This window comes from Marmota flaviventris, chromosome 15 (genome assembly GCF_047511675.1).
Source record: "Marmota flaviventris isolate mMarFla1 chromosome 15, mMarFla1.hap1, whole genome shotgun sequence".
Taxonomy (NCBI): Eukaryota; Metazoa; Chordata; class Mammalia; order Rodentia; family Sciuridae; genus Marmota; species Marmota flaviventris.
In genome coordinates this window covers 42,905,788-42,922,886 of record NC_092512.1, presented here as the reverse complement: position 1 = coordinate 42,922,886, position 17,099 = coordinate 42,905,788, and the positions used below count along the sequence as shown (strand labels likewise).

Below are 17,099 nucleotides of genomic sequence, written 5' to 3'. Positions count from 1 at the left end.
AATAAAAGGGAAGGAAGGCAAATCTTCTTTTCCAATACTTATGTTTCAGGAAACATTCATATTTTAGAAATTTCCTGCAGCAAATATGATAATATAAGAGAAAGTTGTGCTATGAGAAAACAATGTCATTATTTACAAAATTACTCTGAGGCATGTGGCACCACTGAGTACTTAGTCCTAAAATATTAAGTTGTTGGTTTCCAAGGTAACACTTTTCCTGATTCTCCTCTCCATTTAGATTTTTTTCTTGGCCTCCTTTATAAGCACTCTACCTCTGCCTGTGAAACTGATAATTGATGTTCCCGAAGTTCACCTGTTCCATATAATATGCTCTCCTCTGGTGCCTTATTCTTTCAAATATACACTAAGGTCCTGTCTCCCTAGCCCTGACTACTTCTATCATACGTTCAGAATCATTCTGACTGAGAATGATCAACCTAATTTTCTCATTTATCCTTTGTCTAACTTTTTTACCCTGCTTTCTCCCTCAATTTTTGGTTTTCACTCAACTCACAAATACATCACAGGAATATCACAAATATAGTATTGTTTTTATTGCATGATGTCCTCAATTGGTGATGCTAACTTTGATTACTTCACTAGGGTAGTTTCTACCCAATTTCTCCACTGTGAATTTAAGCTTTTTCCTTAGTAATCAATGTGTTTATAAAAAGTTTTATATCTTGTTCTTTATAAAATTTTGCAACTATTAGTTTGCCATCTATTCATGTTTCTTGAATTATTAAAACTCTGACAGTTACCATATAATTATTTTCCAATTTCATCATTCCTACCACATTTATTAGTTGGTGTTGTACTATGTACAAGAGTATTTGCTTCTCCCTATTTACTCATTTGTGTTTATAGCAGTATATAATCATAGATCACTTTTTGATCAATGAGTTAGATTTCATCTGTATCATTTGTTTATTTTAATGCCCAAATTGCTTTGGTATTGGCCAATGGAATGTCCTTCAAGGTGGCTTGTGTCCTTTTGACATATCACCATAATTTTTTTAAAAAATATTTATTTATTAATGTTTTTTTTTTAGTTTTAGGTGGACACATTATTTTGTTTTTATGTGGTGCTGAGGATCAAACCCAGTGCCTCATGCATGCTAGGCGAGCACTCTACCACTGAGCCACAACCCCAGCCCCTACCATAATTATTTTAATTACTTCCATACTGTCTAGCCCTTAAAATATTCATAGATCATCCTGAACTTTTCCTACACCTGCTCTTGAATCTGCTATTTTTCCAAGATGCCCAGTATACATTTCCTCAAAAATTGGATCTAGAAACAAAGATCTGAAGTCAAGATATGCTAATTTCTAATGGAGATATACTGTTTTATATATATATATATATATATATATATATATATATATATATATATATATGTATATATATATATATATATGTGTGTGTGTGTGTGTGTGTGTGTGTGAAGTTGATACTTCCAATCCAATATCACCAAGTTTTAGTCTTGCCTATTCCACAATTATCTGTATAACTTTCTTCTTTGACACTGAGAAACCTGTTGGACACAGTTATCAATATAAATTTGTCATATGGATAATTTTTATAGTAATTAGTAAAAGAAAATTAATATCTAAGATTTTTTAAATTTGTGAATTACTTATGAAAAAAAATGATAAAAGCTCATTTGAACCAAATGTACCAAATAAATATCCTGGGTTGATAGGGACCAACTGGAGGATGATATTAATATCCAATATTAAACACCCATACAGGCCTATCACATTATTTTACACATTATGGACATATATGTTCCACTTTATGGTAAGGAAAATGAGATTGTATTTAAACCAACTATCCCTTGAAACTGACAGTGGGATCTGTTTCCCCTAAGTATGTGGCGGTCTTCAGCAAGAGTAGATAATGGAATATAGTCAGACTTCTTTGAAGATAAAGAGTAAGAATTCTAGACAGGAAACTAAAAGTGTCATTTGAATATATAGTCACATACTGTATATACACATAAATATTTGTACATTAAAAAACAGTTTGGCTATACTAAATTACTTATATTCAATACCCATAAAGTGAAATTATGAGTAAATATATTCATTCATCACTTAATCTAGGATTTTAAAACAATGATTTTCATACTTTTAACTGTAAAATATACAAATGAGATTTTACTCACTAAATTCCTTATCTATTTTAATGGCAGCCATCACTAATGCTAATTGTTAGTCATTTCCATGTCCATTATCCATTTCAAGTAATTCATTTCCAGATCTAACAAAAACATCATAAGAAAAGCCATTTAAGCCCATACAGAGGGAACCAAAAATAATACAGATTTGTCTTTCACTCTCTCTGTATATAGCTAACTACTTCAGGAATAATAAACTGAAAGAAAAAAAATTCTAGTTTGGTCCAGTTTCAAAAAGATACTTGTTCAATGTCTGTGTCCCTTGACAAAATAAAAACTAGTAGGTAAACATTCCAGGTCACAGGCATAAAACCTTAGTTTAACCATATTATTAAAAAAAAAAAAGACTAAATGGCCTTGACAAAGTCATGTAGTTTCCCTTCTTAAACAATTTCTAGATTCCTTTCCAACTAAAAACAAAACAAAACAAACAAAAAAAAAAAACTGTATATATATTAGCCCATGTACTCAACTGTGAATAATTATTTTGGGGCCTAGAAACACATATTTGCATATTAGAATAATCTTAATAATAATAATACTATTATAAAACTCATATCTTTTTTCTTTATTTATTTATTGGTAATGTGGGATTGAATCCAGGATGCTTTGCCACTGAGCTATATCTCCAGTCTGCTTTATAAAACATTATATTTACTTATTTATTTATCTATCTATTTTCTTATTTATCTATTTTGAGTCAGGGTCTTGCTACATTGTTGTGTTACCAAGACTAGTCTCAAAATTATAATCCTCTTGCATCAGCCACTCAAATCACTGGAATTACAGGTACACCTCAGCATGCCCAACAAACACATATTTTAAAACCAATGAAAGTAAGCTATGTTTACCAAAGTAATCTTAATCTAAGAAAATAAGGTGAAATAAAGAGTTGAAAGCAACCATTAGAATACCCTTCATGGATATTTCATTTCTATAGATTTATCATTCTGTATTATTTATTTTAAAATAGCCTTATTAGTAAGTAGCTGTGAAAAGTATAAAAATAACTACTATATATTCAATTATATAGAAGTTACATTAAATGTGGAAAGGGTATTATATTGAAGTACTATGTGATTCTATCATTACCACTTCACCAAAATAAGTTTTTCAAACTGGTAGTTTTTAAACAGAATGTGGAATTAAAATTTACATTTACAAACTATGATACAAATCACACATTTGTAAAACCACCAAATTGTATTACTAGGGAAATATAATAAAGAAATTGAGGTAACAAACTGAGAAAACAATGTGGAAACCATTGATGGGGAAAAGCATTGAGTTATGACTAACATAACTCTAATGCAGAATGTAGAGAGAAAAGAAGTACAATCAAATTTCAGTTACAATGGATTAACAAAAAATGATTTGTCAGATATGATTAAAATACATAAAGCAAGCAAAAAAAATTCTATCTTAGTGGTTTTCCATCTCCCATCTCCTGTTCCCAAACTCCTACACTGTCAAATGTGAAATGTCTTTCCTAAGGCATTTCATTTTAAAAGATGTCAAAGTGATGCTGCATAGTGATAGTTGAGCTTTCTAAAAGCATTCAGTTCCAAAAAAAAGAAAGAAAACAAAAAGCTAGCAAATTAAAATAAGAAAAATATAGATTTGAAATAAATTGTACAAAAGAAAAAGACTCTAACTTCCATGCTGTGGACTATACAGATCCAAAGACTTCATCAACAAAATGTATATAAATTGTGGCTAAAATAAAATACTCATGGTTTTACATCAGTGTGCATTTTTTAAAAATTCAATATATACACTATTAGGTCATAAGCATGTTCCTGTACATATTATAAGTCAATTAGGTTTTTTTCTTTAAAAAGGAAAATGTTTAGAGTAAACTTAAATTACAAAAGACTAAAGAGAAATTAAGTAAAGAGAAAATCCCTATCTCTTACCATGCATGAAACTCAACTCAAAGTGGATCAAGGTCCTAGGAATTAAACCAGAGACACTGTACTTAATAGAAGAAAAAGTAGGGGCTGGGAATGTGGTTCCAGGGGTAGCGTGCTCGCCTGGCATGCGTGCGGCCCGGGTTCGATCCTCAGCACCACATACAAACAAAGATGTTGCATCTGCCGAAAACTGAAAAACAAATATTGAAATTTTCTCTCTCACTCTCTCTCTCTCTTTAAAAAAAAAAAAAAAGAAGAAGGAAAAGTAGGCCCAAATCTCCAACATGTTAGATTAGGACCTGAATTCCTTAATAAGAGTCCTATAGTGCAACAATTAAAATCAAGAGTCAATAAATGGGTAAATTCCAACTAAAAAAGCTTCTTCTCAGAAAAAAAAAAAAAAATCAGTGAGGTGAATAGAGAGCCTACATTTTGGGAGCAAATTGTTACCATGTTACCACATGCATATCAGACAGAGCACTAATCTCTAGATATATAAAGAACTCAAAAATCTTAACACCAAAAGAACAAATAACCCAATAAATAAATGGGCCAAGGAACTGAACAGCCAATTCTCAGAAGGTGATATATAATTAATCAACAAACATATGAAAAAATGTTCAACATCTCTAGTGATCAGAGAAATTCAAATCAAAACTACTCATCTAACTCCAGACAGAATGGCAGCTATTAAGAATATAAAAATTGGCAAGGATGTGGGGGGGAAAGGCACACTCGTACACTTCTGGTGGGACTGCAAATTGGTGCAGCCAATCTGGAAAGCAGTATGGAGATTCCTTGGAAAACTGGAACTGAAACCACCATTTGACCCAATTATCCCACTCCTCGGTCTATACCCAAAGGACTCAAAAACAGCAAACTACATGGACACAGCCATATCAATGTTTATAGCAATACAATTTACAATAGCTAAACTGCAGAACCAACCTAGATGCCCTTCAATAGATGAATGGATAAAGAAACTGTGAGATATATATATATATATATATATATATATATATATATATATATATATATACACACACACACACACACACACACATACACATACACACACACAATGGAATAATATTCAGCATTAAAAGAGAATAAAATCATGGCATTTGCCTCTAGATAGGGCAAAGGGGAGGGAAGGGATGTGAGGGGGCATGGGGGTAGAAAAGAAGGTAGAATGAGATGGATATCATTACCCTAATTTCATGTATGAAGACATGAATGGTATGACTCTATGTTGTGTACAACCAGAGATATGAAAATAATGTGTTCTATATATGTGTAATATGAATTGAAATGCATTCTGCTGTCATATATAACAAATTAGAATAAATTTTTTAAAATAATGACATAGTACTAACTCTCATCAAGACAGAACAAGAAAAATATACAAACAATATTAGGAATGAAAAATAGAACACGACTAAATATTCTGCAGAGATTATCCAACAGGAGGATTCCAAGAAAAACTACTTGTTTCAATAAATTTGAAAATTAAAATACATATTTCCTGTTGCTGTTGTTTTAAATAATAAAAGCTTATAAACTTTGCATGGATGTTGAGTTTTTGTTTTTACATAAATTTGTCATAGATTTTTGCAATAGCAAGAAAATGTGAGACACTCTGAATGTTCAGAAACTTCCTTAGTTTCTCTTTTCAGAGAACCTGCTACTCTGCTCTGGATAATCCCACAGTCACTTTGAATTTCTGTCATTCCTATCTCTCTCTCTTAAACTTACATTTCTTAGAAAACAGACTTATCATTACCAGCACCAAAGTGAAAAGGTTAAATAACATTTATTAAATCAACCTTGATAATACCCAACAAATAATAATAATAAAATCTTTCTGTAAGAAGACATGTAAATATCTGAATGCCTAATTGTGAAATTCTTTATTCCACACAGACATTTGAAATTCATAAGTACTTTTTGTCACACCAGTAAGGAATACTACCCTAACTGAATATTCACATTTGAAAAGTAACACATTCAAAAGATCAATGCTTTTTAAATAACTCAAACACTCAATAAAGGATATCCAAAGAAATGATATTTATGTTTCTGATAGTAATTATACCTGATTCATTCTCCCACCATAAAAGAAACTCATATCCAAATGTTGAAAAGACTCTAAGGACCAGAGAAACTATATTATCTAAAAATTAAACAAACAAATAATGAGTGCTTACTGTGAACCAGATACTGTGAAAATCACATTTATATATGATAAATAATCTTTAAAGAATTTGGCCAGATCTAATCATTACCATCATCCTGTGTTGAACCCAGTTTTTGTACTTGCCCAGATTTACTACCTACTGAATTCTCAGTCACTTAGGCAATGCCCTTAGCAAGCAACAGGCACTACCTTCAACTTATCTTCTAAAACCACTGATTGGCATAGCGCTCCTTTGTGGGTAAAGGAAGAGGCACAGCTCCAACATCACCTCCACAGTCACAGCAATACCTATACACTGACCCACACAAGCTTGGTTTTTCCTATCACTTCCAGATTCCAATAAAGCCTCACAGCCTACACTGTGGGATCTGACTTCCCCCAACAATTGCCCACAAGGATTAGGACCACAATCTGAAAGAACAGGGATGATATGTGCCATGAGAAGAAGTTTGACCAATGAAAACCAAGAGTTGGGAAGATGTTGGCAGATAAATCTCTTCCCCTACCTTAATTTAACGGATTGATTCTATACAGTTTGGCGATGCTCCGCATGACTGAGCAAGTGACTAAGACAGTGTCTGGGTTTTCTTATATATCTGAGGGCTGCTTAGTCATCAACTTTTGTTTTTCTTCCTTCACTGTTTCTCTTTCTTCCATTTCTCCCTCACTCTTTATCTTCCAATGTTTTACCCAACCCTAGGTTGTGCCTCAAAATATGTTGTCTGGGGATCCTAGGATAAGAAAATACATTATTGCATTTCTGCTACATTTGTTCCTAAATATATGGCAGAATTTTTGTTTGTTTGTTTGTTTGTACTTAGCTGAGATATTCTGTGCTTTCTGAAAATAATTTTGAATGTAGAATGTAGACACAGAATAATTCTCCCTGGGAATTCAGAAAAGGCAAGAAACCTGAAAACGTAGGTTCCTGATGTCTATACTACTCTAAACCCAGATAAAGAGGAAACTATGATAGTAGCAACAGAGATCTAGAGAATGGAATGTCAAAGTAAATATGAAAATGTTGTGAGTAAAGCAAGAAGGAGCTGTGATCAAGTTTTTTTTTTTTAAAAAAAGAAAACTGATTTCAGATTACTCATTAAAATTATCATTATATTCATATTGATAGGTAATACTTTTTATCAAATGTGGTAAGCAGAAGTCTAAGATGACTCCCAATGATTCTCACCCTTGCCTAACTGCCTCCCCAGCTTGTGTGTGGATAGAATTTGTAACTATGATGATATTCTGTGGTTATGTCACAATGAATGGGAAGACAAGTTTCACATAAATTAAATTTTGGTCTAGAGATCAAAATTAGAGAAATAAGAAAAATTTTAGGTGAAAAAGATTTGATCCAAGAAATTTTCTCCAATGCTGGATGGCACCAATATTGATCAAATCCTCCTTCTGAAAAGCTGACACTTAATCTCTGTATTGGGCTCTAAAGAAGGATATTTCCAAAAGAGAGTGATCCATCATCAGCAATTTGTTATTTGCCTCAATAAACAGACTGAAAATAATCACCAATTTTCACATTAAAGAGCTGCAAACAGGAAATTCATAAGAACTTTCTGAGTTTAAAAATCCAATGATTTTAATTTAGTTAAATATATTTTATTTCACTTTCTATTATATACTGGTACTTTTATATTTATATGGCTAAACACATCATCTCCTTCTTCAGCCATATCATATTTATGTCCTAGCTTTTCCTATCTGAATTATGTTCATTCAGATATGTAAGATGCTGATTGAAGGAATATCCTTCATTTTTTTTTTATTTTCAAAGGATTTAATAACATATATGTGGGATCTCCTTGCTTAATGAGTAGAAAATGAAAACAGACAACTCCACATTGTATGGTCCTTAAACACTTGCTCATATAGTTATTCACTGGAAACAAACATAAAGAAGCGTAAAGCAGTAACAAACAAAAAAAAAAAAACTGGAGTAGAGATGTGCAACATTTTTATTTGTAGTTTTATACCTTATACAGAATCACTTGCTTTGTTACATGGTAAATGTATAGAATAGTAGAATGCTAGGAGTTTTAACTAACTGTGTCATGTCAATTTGTTTCCTCTATTTTGAAAATTCCATGTAACTTTTTTTTCCAAATCCACATAAAGCAAACACTCATAAAAGGACAGAATGGCATTTGTGTAATGGAGTATTCCACTTGTGTGAAAACATCACTTATAAAAAGAAAGAAAGAGGTGATATACCAACTGAGTTCCCATATTCTTCACATTTCACTTCAGTGAGCATCACTGTAAACAATAAAGAAAGGATAAAAGAAGATGTGGAATAGATTGAAGTGACAAAATTTACTGAAAGGACTCATGCACCATTCACTCTGTGACTAATGAGAGAAAAAAATGAAATTTATTTTGGGAACTAAAGATTGAAACTTAAAACATTTGTTCATAAAAGAGCAAGAAATCTCTCTGGAGATAATTAAGTTGTTGGCTACTAGTAATGACTGGTTTCATAGATTTCAAGTATGCTGCATTTCATGATGTTGAAGTAAATGGTGAAATTGTTGAGTGAGATAGAGAGGCAACAAAAAATTTTAAGTAAAAGTTTTTGCTTCAGAATTTAAAATGAAAAATATGTAAGTCTGACATAGTAACAATTTGCACAATATTTCATACTCAAGAAGATATCACTACATAAATAATGGAGTTCCTTTAATTTGACAAGCATACTATTTGCTACTTTCCCATTAATCAATAGTTAACACATTTATTCACAATGCATTAATTACAAATTCTTTCTTTATGGAACACTATATATGTGTTATACACATATACATATGTATAAAAATTATATGCATATGGAGGCATGGGTGTCCATTCTTTTATATTTACATGTGCCCAAAGAGACAGCTTCATGTATTGTTCATAGTATAAAATAGTTATTTTTCAATTAAGTTATACAAATAAGGGATGTAAAATATATCCAGAGAAATATGGCATCATTTATAATTAAAAAGAGAATCAAAGAGAACAAAATAAAAAGAAAAAATTAAAATAAATTATATAAATATAGTTATAGGCAAAAAAAACAAGTAAAGATACTCTGAACAGAGAGGAAAATGCCTAAAATATTAAAATGGAAAATAAGAAATTCATTTGTTTAATAATATAAGCTAACTCCTCATGAAAATCTACATTTCCTAGAATATTTTGATGATATATAGAAAATAATGAGTAAATTATTTCTTAAGTGTGAAGTACCAAGGAAATAGATCAGTAAAACAAAAAGTAATATCATCACAGCATACAAACAGAAAATTCACATATAGACAGAAAAAAATCACAGTTTACATTGCATTCATATTTAAAATCAAACATCATTTTTTCACATTTTGAAATCCCCCCAAAATATGGAAAGGAAAACAAGCCAGGAATTTCATATAATATTTTTTTCCAACCTGGAACAGCTGCAAAAAACAAATCTTGCTGGAGATAAGCTTGGTTATAAATATCAACATTCCTTTAAATAAGGGAGTCCAGTTTTCATACCATCTGCCTCTTTCTAAAAGGGAAAAATATGAAAATCATAAACCAGGACATTCCTTTCAAATAAGGCATTTAAAAATGAATGTAGTAAAAAGGCTATGAATTATTCTGAGTTCCTGCCTTTAAACTTGTTCTGGGTAGCTCAGATCAAAAAATGTGATTTTGTAAAAGTAAGCAACTGTTAATTTCATGAGTAAATTCCCTAAAGCTAATAATAAGCAAAAAAAAAAAAAAAAAAGTTGTTTTCCAACTTTTTAATGTAATTAGCCATCATCATAATCTCTGACTGGACCATATTTCTCCTGAATGTGTCATGCAAACTAGTTTATTTTTTAAATATATGTGTCATTTTTGTTACCTCTATTTTTTCCAAAATTCTTTTAGAATCTTGTTCTAAACACATTCATGCTATCTCTTTCAATACAAAAATCTATTTACAAATAGAACTATACTTTTCTTTAAATATAGATTCCATTCTCTGCAAAAATTCTGGCTTTGCCTTTTTCAACACCCAGCTCTTTTTATATTCAAGTTGAGTTTGGATTTTATCTTAAAACCTTCTTTCTTCTTTTGCCCTTAATTATTTTTTATTCTTTGTTAATGACCTTGTGATTGAACATTTTAATTTTTCACTCTGCCACATCATTATTATTTCAGGGATGAATTCCATAAACCATATCCATTATTTAACCCTTTGAAGCACTCACAAGAAAGAATTAATGCAACATGGTTTACCTAACAGAGGGTTTAAAGCAGTAAAACTAGACATGCTTGCATAAGGGAATATATGGTATAGTAATACCAAGATTGCTTGAAGAAAAGTTGAAGAAACACAGAGAAAAATGATATAGTTATTTTAACAATATGTAAATATTTAGTCAATTCCCTGCATTACATTGGTAGGATTCTGAAAAAGTTACCCAAGGAGCCCCAGTGTAATTCATTCTCATTTTCATATTCATTGTCTCCCTTTTCTTTTATTATATATAAGCCCATATATTGCAAACAAAAAGAACAAAATTAAATCTTTAATCATGAGCTTCTGAAGATATTTTGAGATGCCAAGACTGTACTTAAATGTGTCCTTCTTTAGAAAAATATATCCTAGGGCCTTTTTAAAATTCAGTTTCATTGTTTTTAAGCCACAGACCACCTAGGTCTGTAATTACAGAAAACAAAGTACCTTTAAAAATGACAAATGATATTTAATTGCTTCGTTGGAATGCTGCATCTTCAGTGTATAAGGAAGGAGAAAAGGGAGAGATTTCACTATAATAATGGTCAGCATTATTTCATCAAATTAATTATTTAATAAATATTTATAGCACTCAATATTTCATACTTTGCATGATTTGGTGTAGGTACTACCAAATTAATGAACAATCAGATTATCAGTGTTGAAACATAAAAGTTATTTTTCTTAGATCTATCAAAACTATGTTTAAAACTATTAAAATAATTTTTCACACTAAACTTAGTCTATTGTTTATTTTCTGACTTCTCTTGACTGGAATGCAGTACCAAAAGAACAGGGATCTTTGCTTTGCATACTAAAGATTCTCAAAAAATAGGGACAATGTCTAGCACAAGTAGTTACATATTATTAAAGAATATGAGCATAATAAAGTATAGATGAACTCTACTTTAACTTGTTTCCTCTGAGTCTCTTACTTTTTAGCTATTGACCCATGTAAGCTCATTTTACATTTTTAAAATGGGTACAATAAGAACACTTATCTCATGGCTGTATTATAGTGGCTAAATTAAATAAATAAATCAGATAAAGTGCTTAACATGATGCTTCTCACACAATAAGTACTCAGTATTACTAATACCTCTACATTGTGCTGATTCAATAAGTTACTGTTAAGGTTCACAGGGCAAACAGTACTTTAGACTCCCCCTCATAAAACACCCTGACCTTAACCCCATCTCATTAAAAATCAATAAGCTCCATTATATATAGGTTCTTAAGAATGGTCTCAGAATATACTAAGCCTGTAACAACTTAATTACAGGTAATTGTACAGTTTCTGCTACTGCTAGATCTCCTACCCATCTTTTATCAACAGCTTAGAATCTTCAATAAAAGTGTCTTTAGATAACTTACAAGATGCCAAATAACCTTTCATTTGTGATAATAAATGTATATTGTCCTTGCTTATAAATGCTGGAAACTCTGGATTAACATAGTATCACTTACATACTTACAGTATATGTACATAATGGGTACTCAAAAATATTTACTTTCTAAAATTGAATACTTTAGAACAACAAAAAAAAAAGCACACACACTATTCACTATTTTTTAAACTGGCAGCTTAATATCTGATTGCGTGAAGTCCCAAATTATACTTCTGTTTAAGAAAAGGACCTTGTCAGGTGACCACTTCTGCCAATTCTTCCTTATGTCCTCTTCTTGATGTTAGTATTACTTAGTCTGTAAGTCAATTTTTCTATTATATCTGCCACATGCATTGTGCATGTCAATACAGTTTCCTATATTAGAGCAGTAGCCTGGCTTTAATTAAACTCATTCTATCATAGAGGTTTGGACCTTTCGATAATAAATGTAGCATTTCTGTGTTTATAATAATCCTGGATCTAACATATAATGGCAACAAGAAACCCAATTTTAGAACAATTCTTAAATTATAGTAACAATAATGAGATCTCTTCACACTATTATAATGGACAGAGTCCAGAGCACTGACAACATCAAATGCTGGTTAAGGATGTGGAGCAATGGGAACTCTCACTCATTGATGGTGGGAATGCAAAACAATATTGCCATTTTGGAAGTTTGGCATTTTCTTACAAAAATAATCATACTCTTATAATATGAAGCAGCAATCATAGGCAGAACACAAAAGTTTCCTTCTATATGATACTATAATGGTAGATACATGTCATTATACATGTGTCCAGAACCATGGAATGTACATTAGCAACAGTGAACCTTAAAGTAAGAAATGGACTTGGGTGATGCTGTATCAATGCAGATTCATCAGCTGTAACAAATATAAGAATCTAGTAGGAAATGTTGATAACGAACAAATTATGCATGCATTAGGACAGGAGGCATATAGGATATCTCTATACCTTCCTCTCAATTTTGCTGTGAACTTAAAAGCTGTTCTAAAAAAAGTTTAGAGCTATCAGAAAAAAAATTTCCATAATAGTACTGCATAATTACTTAACTAGTTATAAAATTTTTCCACTATTAAGAAATGATTGAAATTTTCTTATCAAGTTAAACAAAATTCTTATCCAGAGGCTATTATATTTCATAAGCCCCCTAATAAAAATCACATGCTCAAAATTCTATAGAACTATTAAATCTATACATGCTAAGGTATACATTTTCAATCTTTGCTGAATTATAAACAATTTAAAGATAAAAGCAACTGAGTTTCCCAAAGCAACTTTTGCAGTAAAATGTATAGTTTATTAAAAAAATGCTAAAAATTTCTAGCAATCCCTGTGCCTCAAATCTTCTGTATCTCCCATTTGACTCTAGCCATCCCAATTTGCACAGCTCTGCTCAAATCCCCATCCATATTCATTTTAGCCTGGGCACTTGGGTTCATTTCCTAACTCAGAAAATACAGGCCATCAGGTAAATCAGTCAATATTCAAGCTTGCTCTAAGTCTCTCACAGACACCAACACACAAATCTACACATAGCCTTAGACACAAACCCTGTCTGCATCAGTACTTCTACTTTGATCTCAGGGTAAGAAATGTTCCGTCTTCTGCCAAGGCTTCCCCTGTGTACAGGAGATTACCCCCAAAACATGCCTTTTGTTCCATTCTTTCTATATGCTCTGTCAGTGCCTCCACCTGGGGCATCACTTGCAATACTGAATTTGTAGCAGAATTGATTTTTTCTATCTTCAGTCTTCTTTCCCACAAATCTATATCATGGCACTTCCAGAACAATCTTTTATGATTTAAGTTTAGTCAAGATATTCCCCTGAAGTATGCTATATCATTGAATATTTCCCCATGTCCTTTAAGATGCAGTTCTTACTTCAGAGTTTTGTAAACTCTGGCCCATAGTCTCTCCGATCTTTTTAACCTGTCTTTATCCCACACATATAATGTGCTCCCACTATTTGGAATGAAACACAGTTTGCTATTATATTACACAATACTTTACTATCTTTGCTCATGCTCTTCCTTTCTCTAAAAATGCTTCAAAATATTTTTATTAGGATATGTTCTATTCTTCCTTAAAACAGAAAAAGGGTATGGCAGTCACTAATTTGACTCTAATCTTCTAATTATCCTTCCCCTCTGATAGAAGGCAATATTATACTTCACAGTTCCCCCATTTCAAATTAAACAATTTGCTTTGACCAATCAAACTCATAAATGACAATATATAATAAGCCAGTCTTCCCACTGCTGCTGTGATCATGGAAATACTTTTGGATGAAGTGGTCAACATCTTGGGTCCCTAAAGTTTCCCTATCAACCCATTTGGGGCAAACAGCCTATAAAAGAAATAAACATTTGTTGTGTCATAACAGTATTTTTTTGGCCGGTTTGCTCCTGCAGCACAACCTAGGCTATTCTTACTTATACAGAGGGTTACTTTTGTTACATTTTCATGAGTGCAACATCAACTGATTTAAATGTTGCTTCTCCAAGTGTTGATAGCATTATAGTCATATTCTTATTATAACACAAGAATGTAATAAAATGACTGTCGCAGTTATCTATTTCCCTTATTAAACTGTACTCCTAAAAGAAGGAACTGTGTACTTCGGTCGTGCATTCTCACCATACAGTGAAAACACAGTGTTAAGCGCACAGTAAGTTCTTAAAATGTTTATTGAATTAACTGTTCATTCATTCAGTCATCAAGAACAAGAGACTATTCTAGTTAGTAGAGATAGAGTAAAAACAAAGCAAACAAAAATTCCTGCCATCATAACCTCATATTTTTCTGAGGAACAATGGCAATAAGCAAAAAAAAAAATACTTAATAAAATCATATCTTATTAAATAGTGATAAATGCTATAGAGCAGGGAAAGACTATCAAGTATTGCATGGTAGTCAGATAAGACCTTCAATTTGAAGGTGACCTTTTTAATGCAGATACAAAGGAAAGTAAAGATACTAGCCATGCAGATATCCAAGACAAGAACAATGCAAAGGCAAACAACCTAAGCACAAAAGTTCTGAGATGGGAAAATGCCTGGCATATTCAAACAAAAGAGTCAGTATGCCTGGAGCAAGTGAAGGAGGATGACAATATTCAGAGATGAAATTAGAAAACAAGGGGTCAGTTTTATGGGTCAATTTAAGAGCTTTAGCTTTTATCTTGAGTGCAATGAAGAACCACTGAATGGTTTTGCAAAGAGTCAAGACTGGGAAAAGACAGTAGAAGATAAGGTCAAAGAAACGACAGCCCCAATCTCTCATCTTATGCCATATTTCCTCTCTCTATAATACATGTGCAGCATGGAGAAATCTTACAAAAAAACACTGAATATCTGATAATTTATGTTCATTAATTGCTAGGCAGCAAGATTGAGTAAAACCAATATGTAATTACCAAAATATTTTAATGTACCAAAGTATAATAATGTATCAAATATCAAGAGAGAATAAGTTCTTTATGTTGCAACAAATCTTAGTAGATAATAATATAAAATGAATTAACAACCAATCAGAAAAAGATTAATAGCTTTATGAATCTTGCTTCATTTACTTAGATTTATCCAAATACCATAAAATAAAAACAAGTAAAAACATTTCCTCAGTGTAATACTGCCTTCCATAAGAAAGAACTGTATTCAGAACCCAGGTTCCTTGCCAGAACCAAACAACCCAAAACAAGAAAACAAAGTGAGAGGAAATAAACTACAAATCAAAACACCTTTTGCCAAATGTTAAATCAAATAAACACCTTGTGTTGTGTCCTTGATGCTGCCAAGTCTGAACTCTGGAGAGCCGCCAAGGGGTAAGATGTTTCCAAAACCAAGGTCTTTACTGAGGAAGCTGTGCTTGGATTCCTGGCAAATTCAATTCCAGATACCAAAAATAATATCCCTGGTTGCTTTTTCTTACTGAAATTCAAAATAGAGCATATGTAAATGTTAAATGGATGATCCCCAGTTCCCTCATTGTCTACAAAATAGAATCACAGTAAAAGCATTTCTAAAAGTTTTTTGGGTTGCTAACTCTGTTACCTACAAAATCAAAATAAGTTTACATGGCCAGAATACACTCAGAAAATATTGCATTTTATGCCCACTTTCACAAGCCACAATTATATAATAAGGACACTGAGAGATTATATAATAGAAAATCCTATTAAAATTTCCTTTATCCAATATGTCTGCAAAGATTATCTAAAAAGTAATAGGACATATTTCCAATACATTCTAGAATCAAGTATGCCTGCAGAGAAACTAATTTGAAATTATTTTCTGTTATTTCAATTTGTACCAGGCTGACTCACAATACAATTGTATTTATTTAATCATAAACTTTCAAGTATATATTATTTTCTAAACACCCACTAAATATCAACCAGAAGCACCCACTAAAAATCAAGTAAAGCATGATTTATTTATTTTTGTTCAATGAATATTAACTAAATACCTATCATGTGATCAACACTGAACTTTTTTTATACTTTTACACTACAAAAACATTCATATGGAAAAGAATATCACATTTAAATGGTTAGAACTACTGCTAATAATAATAAACTCAAAATTTAGAGAATATAAATTTCACCAATTCCAATAAGATCATTAAAAATACCTTGAAGTTGTTAAGATCACCAATAATAATCCAAGTCAGAAGTTATAACAGGAAAATATAGTCTTTTGTTAACAAATGGTTTTACAAAAGAATAAAGTTGGGCCCTTATCTCACACCATGGGCAGAAATTACCTCAAAATGAATCACAAATCTGAACACAAAGACTAAAACTAGAACAGTTAGGAAAAAGCTCAAGAGTAAAACTTCGTGCCTTTGACTAAGACCACAGTATCTCAGACACAACACCAAAACAACCACAAGCACAAAATTTAAAAAATAGATAAACTTCATCTATATAAAGCCTTTTTGCTTCAAAGAACATGATCAAGAAAGTGAAAAGACAATCCACTGAAAGGGAGAAAACACTTGCGAATCAGGTGATTGATAAAGGTTTTCTACCCAGAATATATGAAGAACCCTCAAAACTCAGCAATGAAATAAATCAATAGATCAATTGTTAAATGGATAAAATACGTGAACAGATTTTTTTCCAA

The 17,099-nt window shown here is 31.6% G+C and overlaps 1 protein-coding gene across 3 annotated transcripts in view; it reads right to left on the bottom strand.

The window, feature by feature from the left end:
• Positions 1 to 17,099, bottom strand: part of Triqk (triple QxxK/R motif containing) — a 72,289-nt gene that overhangs the window by 40,941 nt on the left and 14,249 nt on the right. For 2 of the 3 annotated variants that reach the window (XM_071602430.1, XM_071602428.1), the window contains one exon: positions 15,743 to 15,902. The gene's annotated coding sequence lies outside the window, so the exon portion shown is untranslated. Of the gene's footprint in view, positions 1 to 15,742; positions 15,903 to 17,099 lie in introns of those variants that run through there. The other variant, XM_027946322.2, reaches the window with a different exon arrangement.